The sequence below is a fragment of the Hippocampus guttulatus genome, chromosome 8 (genome assembly GCF_054856545.1).
Source record: "Hippocampus guttulatus isolate MCC_2025c chromosome 8, RoL_Hgut_1.0, whole genome shotgun sequence".
Taxonomy (NCBI): domain Eukaryota; kingdom Metazoa; phylum Chordata; class Actinopteri; order Syngnathiformes; family Syngnathidae; genus Hippocampus; species Hippocampus guttulatus.
In genome coordinates, this window is record NC_141268.1 from 5,549,735 (window position 1) to 5,558,677 (window position 8,943).

At 42.7% G+C, this 8,943-nt stretch overlaps 1 protein-coding gene across 5 annotated transcripts in view; it reads right to left on the bottom strand.

Annotated features, from left to right (window-relative positions):
* Positions 1-8,215, bottom strand: part of LOC147200923 (proto-oncogene tyrosine-protein kinase Src-like) — a 35,086-nt gene extending 26,871 nt beyond the window's left edge. For 4 of the 5 annotated variants that reach the window (XM_086117291.1, XM_086117289.1, XM_086117290.1 and 1 more), the window contains exon 1: positions 7,946-8,215. The gene's annotated coding sequence lies outside the window, so the exon portion shown is untranslated. Of the gene's footprint in view, positions 1-1,027; positions 1,095-7,945 lie in introns of all 5 variants that reach the window. The other variant, XM_086117288.1, reaches the window with a different exon arrangement.
* Between the last annotated feature and the right edge of the window lie 728 nt (positions 8,216-8,943).

The following is an 8,943-nucleotide window of genomic DNA, read 5'->3' on the forward strand; positions in this document are numbered from 1 at the left end:
GTTTCCTCCCACATTCCAAAAACATGCATGGCAGGCTGATTGAACACTCAAAATCGTCCTTAGGTGTGAGTGTGGATGGTTGTTCGTCTCTGTGTTCCCTGCGATTGGCTAGCAACCGGTTCAGGTTGTCCCCTGCCTGCTGCCCGAAGGCGGCTGGGATAGGCTCCAGCACACCCCGCGACCCTTGTGAGGATCAAGCGGATCGGAAAATGGATGGATGGATATACTTTGACCACCTTTGTTTATTTATTTATTATTATCTTTTAATGAAAAACATTCTCATTATTTCCTCTCTATTTTTATTCAATATATATATATATATATATATATATATTATATATATATATATTTTTTTTTTGAATGAATGAGTTTGAAGGGGGATTCCATCACTCTTGGGAATGATTGTTCAACCCAGTCAGAGGACCGCATCTTGCAAATGTACTAATGTAATGTCTTGCCCATTTCCCTACATTCTCTGTTTTCTTATGTCCAGCGTTGTGCAAACCATTAAGCTTGATGGTATAATCTACCTCTGCTGGTCATGATGGTTATGCCATTGCAGAGGTCTGCATCTTCCATTCATACAAACAGCTTGTCGGTTTCCTGTATATGTTCCACTTATGTACAGTTTTATGATAAGCTAAAAGAGAGAATCTAGCACTATCATGATTGTTGTGCCCTGGGAAAGGACAGCAGCTTGTGAAAAGCAAAACTTCCACTCTACTAGTCAGGAGTGCAATGTTAAACTGCAAACATATAACTGTACAAACATGTTGGCCATCTTATATGTGCTCAACTTCTCTTCCATATAGTTTTACACAAGGTAGGAGGGAATAATCGACAAATGTCTCAACAATGCTTCCTTGTGGAAATTCCAGCTCCTTTGTGTTGAACGTATCTATTACAGTCAGTGGAGAATGCCGGCGTCATCCCGACAAGCAGCGACAAAGACAAGTTAAGTGCATCCCCAGAAAGCTGTGACATTGTGTGTGTGTGTGTCTATATGTATGGATGTGTGTGTTCGCACCACAAGAGCAGACCTCCCTCTGGGAAGCTGAAGATGACTCATTGCGAGACCAGCTATTTCAGGCGGGCTGAAACAGAGACAGTCACACACGCATGAAAACGGCCTTGTTCCTCCTGTGGACGGAGGCACTCTCAGTTCCAGACAGTGTTTGCACCAATGTGTGTGCGTATGAGCAGCTGTTCCCTAGTCGCTGGGAAGCTCTCGCACTCAACCTCGGTAGCATCTCACATCCTTTTTCCAACACTTGCGTGTGGGTTTGGTTTTTTTTTCCGACTGAGTGCTATTAACAAACGACGAAGGAGGAAGTGCCGGCGGGCCATAAAAAGAATGTGGAGGTGCCGGCGTATACAGCTCAATGGGCTTTAGATTTAATTTATTTTAAATATAACATGCATGTCAAATGATAAGGAGGGACCCCTGCTGATGAAGTGGGAGAATGTAGGCGTGCGTTCTCCAGAGATTTGATTCAACTCTCGCCAAGATGTGGTCTTAACGTCCTTCAGGGGGTGAAGGCATCCTTGTGAGTGCAACAGTGAGTCACACAGCGACAAGCCACAATAACAGGTCTGCTGAAAGTGAAAGTGATGGACCGGAATGTGTGAAATGTGTCACGTATCAAAAGCTATCCATCGATTTTCTATATCGTGTTTGCAGGTGAGCTGGAGACTATCCCAATTTACTTTAGGGCAAAAGGCAAATCACACCTTGGACGAGCTGCCAGTTGAACAATGGGCACAGAAAGAGATGGATAACCATCATTAATCCAACCATTTTTTGTACTGGCTGCCCTGTTCATAATTGCAGGTGAGGTGAAGTGTGGTCGAACTCACTTTTTACGAGAGAAGTGGGATAATCCCTGAACTGGCAGCCAAATCTTTACATTTTAATTAACTGCTCTAAAATGTATATTTACTACAATGCTTTTTATCCATCCATCCATCCATTTTCCGAACCACTTGATCCTCACTAGGGTCGCGGGGGGTGCTGGAGCCTATCCCAGCCATCTCCGGGCAGTAGGCGGGGGACACCCTGAATCAGTTGCCAGCCAAACGCAGGGCACACAGAGACGAACAACCATTCACGCCCACACCCACACCTAGGGACAATTTAGAGCGTCCAATCAGCCTGACATGCATGTTTGTGGAATGTGGGAGGAAACCGGAGCACCCGGAGAAAACCCACGCAGGCCCGGGGAGAACATGCAAACTCCACACAGGGAGGCCGGAGCTGGAATCGAACCCGGTACCTCTGCACTGTGAAGCCGACGTGCTAACCACTGGACTACCGGGCCGCCCTGCTTTTTATTTATTCATTTATTTTAATCTGTGGCAGCAACGTCACTGGCAGAGCAACTAAATTCTCTTGTATGAGATGGCAGAGGGTACATATTTAACCTATGTATTTTTTGTGACATTTTTGCTTGTTGGTGTTTTGTGAGCCTTGTGCCTTACATATAGGCTGATCTCGGGAACAATATCTGAGTGTTCCAAGGATGATTGAAAACGTACTTTCAAAGAAACACTAGAACAGCCCACTTAAAAGCATCGCAGTCTGCAAACTGTATGTAAACATCCGACCTCACACCGCCAAAAGAGCCTCTCACTTTCTCCCAATATGGTGTCATAGCAAGCTAACATCAGAATACGCCGACACGCAGCTCCGTTCATAACTTGGGTATAAAACAGGGATGGCGATCCTTCATCAGAGGACGGATATTGAAGACAGCAGAGGAACCTAGAGGACGGAAAATGAAATCGAAGCTGGGCGGGAGAGGGTTTGTGACACTTTATCAGTTTGTCCACTCGTGTAAAGAATGTGAGAGAACCACATGTGACACTCAGAAAGAATTATCAGTGAAGACACCTGAGCAGTGGGAAGGCATAATGGGAGGATGAAAGCAGTGGTAAATAACTCCTTGATTGAGGTCCGCGTGTCTTACATATTTGTGCAAAATCAAGTATACTTGGGAATATTAATATGGGGTGCCACAATTGAACTCAAGAGTACTTCCACAAGCACTCACTTTTACGGAAGACACAGAAGCGTATACAATTAGTCTGATGAAGTGGGTGAAACCAAAACATCTGACATCAAGTGAAACCACATCTCATACAGTTGAATCTCAAAATCTGAATGTTCCCAGAGGCCTTACATTTAGGAAAGTGGATTAAATTGCACATATGAATTAGGAAATAATAAAAATTTAATTATGCATGAAAAAAAGTGTTTTTAAAGGATGACAAGTATCACAGAATGAATTGTGTTTGGCACTGGAGGTTTCATGTAAACATGGAGTGTTTTAAAATCATAAGTAACCATCGCTTCAGTTCTCAAGCTTGTCTGATCATCAAATCACCAATAGTGATCAACGTTCAATAACAGCTAACCTTGAGAGTTCTGGAACTTGTCTACTGCCGTGTAGGAATGGAGAGGCTGCCAAAACGGGTATACTGGTTATTATAATGACAAACAGCATTATGTAACTCTACCTAGTTATATTTCAAGACAACAGAACTGTGGACCTCTTTACCCTTCTCCCCGCCCCCCTCCCCTCCATCCAGCATTTATAATCCCGATGTGAACATTTGGCCGTGACAAACGTGAATGAGTCACAACAGACGGGAACAGTTGCTGCAGAGAGCGAAGGAAGTCACCGCTGCCAATGTTGCAGTCCAATGAGAGCTTCGCAGTAAGGGGGTGTGCAGGGTGGGGTGGCGACTCAAGATGAAAACATTCACATACATGTTTGCATTTTAGGTCCAAAGTGGGTTTTAACTGTATACCCATTTTTAACATCTTACCTGACTGTTTAAAATATAAGTGACCTGACACATGGGGAAAAAAAACATCTCAAGTGTTTTACTTCTCTTATACTGTGCAATTTATTTGAGATGACCAACACCACAAAACACCCACATAATACATTCACTGAAATTGCGACATTTTCTTCCGTCTGTCATAGTACCAAGACTGACCCACCGTGAAAGGTAGGATGATGCTGCAGGGCATTCAGACTGTCGGAAAATACAAAGAAGAAAGAGTAACAGTAGAGGAAGACAGGCTAATCTTGTAATCCTGATCATTTTTACTGCAGTGAATCATTTGTGAGACAACACTTTAACAAAACCGGTTTCTCTTCTGTTTGTGTTAGACATCAGCTAACGGGCTACCTGTCATTGGATCAGCCAAACTCTGTGTTGACCGCTTAGCACACACATAAGAATTTGCCAGTGTTTAAGTTGAACATTGTCGGGCCGTTTTATGAGCAGATAGGGGAGAAAAAAATAACTCTTAACACACCCCTCATTTCAGGATAATTGGCCTGTATAGTCTTTTAGAACCATCTGATAATTGGGGCTTTGCTGACTTTTATCAAATGTGGGGGTGACATGCTCAAATTTGTCCTGATTACCTGTGCACAGCTTTACAATGATGTGAATAAGTCAAGAGAGAGACAAAGAATGGGTTGTTTGGGGCAAAAATGAAACACTGCATTGCAACCCAGTGCTTTCCAATCTCATTTTGTCTGCCGACCTTAAGGACTTTTTTCTTTTTTTTAGAAAGTTCTATCTCGCAGCACGTCAAAAAGTGGAAGACAGGCAGAGGATGCTGGCATTTGCCTGATTAAAAAACACTTCCCTTTCCGACCATCTGCGAGTGCGGGCTTTGGCTGCGAGTGTTGCCTGTGTGCAATGGTTACTAATTCTACGAAGGAGGTCAGAGGTTGAATGCGAGTTCACTGCGGAGGTGCCGCGCTCTTTGTCAATAAATGACAGCATGTGAACTGAGATGTCAATATTTGACAAGACCAGTTAAGAAGTAAACAAGCATGGAAGGTTTCGTGGAAATCTACGGTGTTGTGTGGGTGGGCAGAATAGTTGATTAAGTGACTGTGAAGAATTCAGTCGCGCCTTTCTGTCATCTTGCTGGGTTGACTTCTTTCCTCGATTCTGTGTTGGTGTTGTGCGTACAGAATAGTAATGCAGAAAAAAAAAGCCTTTCAGGCAGTGGAAATGATGCTACGACAAAGGTTGTCGCACTTCTCATACCTCAGAAGGCGGAAAATTTGATCAACTTTGCCCCCGATTCTGTGCGTATGCGATTTCGACGGGACAGTAACACTGGAGAAAAAAGGCGGACACCTGACGGCCTTTGCAGGTGTAGCGCCACCTATGACAAGTCTGATGATACTACTTCTGAGGGCGGAAAATTGTCGGCTTAACTTTGTCCCACATTCTGTGTGGTGCCCTTTACATAGAACGGCAACAAAGATGGCTATTACAATCAGTTGCTCACCACTGATACTATCTCCGTGGGTGGAGATTTGCCAGGTCGACTTTGCCCGAATTCCACATTTATGCTGTTTCCACAGAACACTGACATGAAAAAAAGATGGAAATATTAAGGTCTTTACCTGCATCAGTTACAGCTCTGAAACTATTTAAGAATGCGGAAATGTGCTCGGTCAAATTAAATCCCTTGATTCCGTGTCACTGGCATTCAGAGAGAATAATTACTTTTCCAGGCAGTATAAACGGGGCACCAACAATACTACCTCCAAAAGTTGAAAATTGCTGGGTTGACTTTTCCTTCTGATTCAATGTCGTTGCCATTTGTACAGAAAAGCATGGGAAGAAAATGGGAGGGCTCTTCCAGGCAATGTTAAAAGGACTACTGGTAGATAGATGTCATCCTACATCAATAAAACCCCCGACGATGGAAATTTGCCTGGTTGACTTTATCTCTCCGAATCATTGTGAATGCCGTTTACACCGACGAGTGACACGGAAAATGTGCAAAAAAAGGAAGGCTTACACAGGCAGTGAAAAGGACACAGCAAAATGTCATCCCACATACTACCCCTGAAGATAGAAAACTGCCCGGTCACCTTCACGCCCCCATTCTGAACAGTGACACAGTAAAATCCTTATAGACAGTCTCAAGTGGGCGAGTGACTGCTCTCCCCCACAAATATAATGTATACTTCTATGATAATTCGACAGCCAAAAAAGGGGGAAAAAAGCAACAAATAACCAGTCCTACGACTGTGGTCCTTGCAAGAGAAAAGGTTACCAAAAGGTAAAAAGTCCAATGTTGTGTGTCCCCTGCCTCACCATCACACCGCTCTGGTGATTCGCACATCCCATTCAGAGCCTAGCCTCGAATCGGCTTTCCTTTCATGCAAATGAGCTGGAACTCATCCAAATCCCAGCCAAAAAAGTAAATGTAAATGGATTTGAATCATCATTTGAATTTTTATTCCCATAGAATTATTCCGGCTGTGTGCGGAATCATTCACTCATTCTCTACTCCCTAATCCCCATACAGGGACTGATTATAGAGTTCACCATTGAGTACAGTAAAAATCCGTATGCCACATAGGGATGTTTATATGCAGTGGAGCCCCACTATTCATGAAGGATAGGGAAAAGCAAAAATCTGTGTATAATTGATGCCCATTGTAATGCATTGGGGGGGGGAAAGGTGTTTACCCCCCCCCACCACCCCTCCCCAATACTTCTAAAACGTTGATAAACATTCGATCCACGTTTCTCCCTTAAAAAACGAATGAATTGAAAAGCTGTAAATGTTTTTTTTAAATAAATAATATATCTCTAATATTGTACTTCATTAAAATACAGTAAAGACAATTAAATATAATTCATACTTACATATGAATGGTCTAACAATTAGCCGCATGCAGTTGAAGCCAGACGGCAGGCATCTTACGCTGCCACTGGTACTGGCAACTTCAGTTTTGTTTTGTTTTATCAGTGTGTGTTTTACACAATGATCCCTGTATGGAGTAATGAGAGCCTCTCAAACTCTTAAAGAATGAACATCAATGTTTTGCATCGACCGGAGCAAGGAAATGTTTGAACTGACTTCCTCTTAATCTAAGTGGACTTTACTATAGCAAAACTAGTTTGACAGTTATATTGAACAAGGAGTGGCTCAGCTTCAAACCTATTTTTTTTTATTGTTTACTATTCGTAAATTGCCACAACGGTACCACTGTGTATCTTTGTGACAGCATTCATAGAACTTGTCTGACCTGTTTTTGTGCTACAGCTCATGAATTTGTTATAGTGAAAATTAAACAATACCCTGGAAATGGAAAAAAAACCCACGACACTATATCATTATGTTGCTTTTCAAGTGACCATTGAATGTTCACTACTTTTCAAGATGCATTGTGGGATACATTGAGGAAACGACTGCATGTAGAGGATAACCTATGTGTTCACAAAACATCATTTAGAGCAGAAGAACAAAATCAACTAGCCATAATAGTGCTCTATACAGTAATGAAAAGGAAGTGATTTCAAACAGCCCAGTTGTTGGTGAAGGGGTGGGGTGCTAGCTGCCAGCCGGAGTAGCAGCTGTCAAAATCACATACTAGAAGGGGGGTTGGAATTGGAATTTAAAAATAATTATTAAAAAAGACAATAAAAATGTTACATACGGACACCGCATTCCAGAACATGTAAGATGGTCGGGGTTAAATTAACAGAACCACATACAGGTACATTAAAAAAAAAGAGTGAAAATGCTGCCGAGGCTTGTTTATTCGACCAGATGAGTCGAAACAGGTGCTGCTCCATTTTGAATTTCAATGGATTGTTCTCTTTTTTTTATTGTTTCCCCCACAGTGTTTTTATTTTTTCCCCGCCGTGAAATGACCGTGGAAGCCCGTACAAGCGTGATATTTTGCCTGATACGCGTCGCTTTTATTGTGTGTCAGGCTCGGAGGGGGGTGTCGGAAACACGACAACATTGTTTGTGGTCCGTCGGCTTGCTTGAATGGAACCGGCCGAATGATTGGACGCTCTAACCACGTTTATGGGAGAAAATACGCAGTGGCTCGCTTTTTAAAATAAATAAATTCTATGCCCATAATAATACAAACAGACTCACCGTTTTTCTTGAGATAAAGCCCAACACAAATCAGAGACGTGTTAATAAATCCTCTCGCTCGTCCTCATTTGACGAATAAGTGCACGTTGCTGTGGAAACGCTGGTGAATCCCATTTAGCGAATTTCGATACAATCGGATGCAGGAGGAGGAGGAGGAGGAAGAAGAAGAGGAAGCGGAGGTCATGGAGTGGGGTGCATCTTCTTTTCTCGCATTGGGTACAGTACACGCCGATTGTCAGTCAGTGGGCCGGCGGACAAAGCTGCCTCTTCTACTACGTACTACGAAGAGTAGCCCTAGCGGCGTGTCCGTGTGTCGACGCGATAGGAGGAGGCATGCTGATTCGAGTGTGGAGAAGACATCACGGCTCTTCTAAAAATCCCTCCCAGTGGTCAGGGTTGATATTTATTCCACAAGACGCACAACACAATCCGCAAATATCTATCTATCTATCTATCTATCTATCTATCTATCTATCTATCTGACCCCCTACCTACCTACACACCTAGTTACCTACCTACAGTGGCTATAAAAAGTCTGTACCACCCGTTCAAATGCCCTATTTTTGTAATACCAAAAATTAGGCTGGCATTTTTCCTTTTTAAACGATTCCCATCGATAATGTGACCTATATAATCTATACAGGTCAACTTAATTAAAAAAATACATCGTTTTGAGAAGGCAAGTCAAAATAACTTGCATGTGGTTGCACAAGTGTGCACACCTCATGGTAAGTGGCCAGGCTGTCTTCAGAGCTGACCACTCGAGGTAAAACTCATGTTCAATGAGTCAGCACACACTTGCCACAATTTAAAGTGCCTGTGATGAATCACAAACACAGTTAAGATGTTTTTGTATGCTTTCCCAGATTTTATTTTTTATGCTTTCTGGCAAAAGCCTGAAGGTGTTATGCTAATAGGGGCTGTTATTTGGAACTCTTCCTAATTCCCTTCACCTTGACTAAGTTCCTAGTGCAAGCCAAAGAAAAACAACCCTAAAG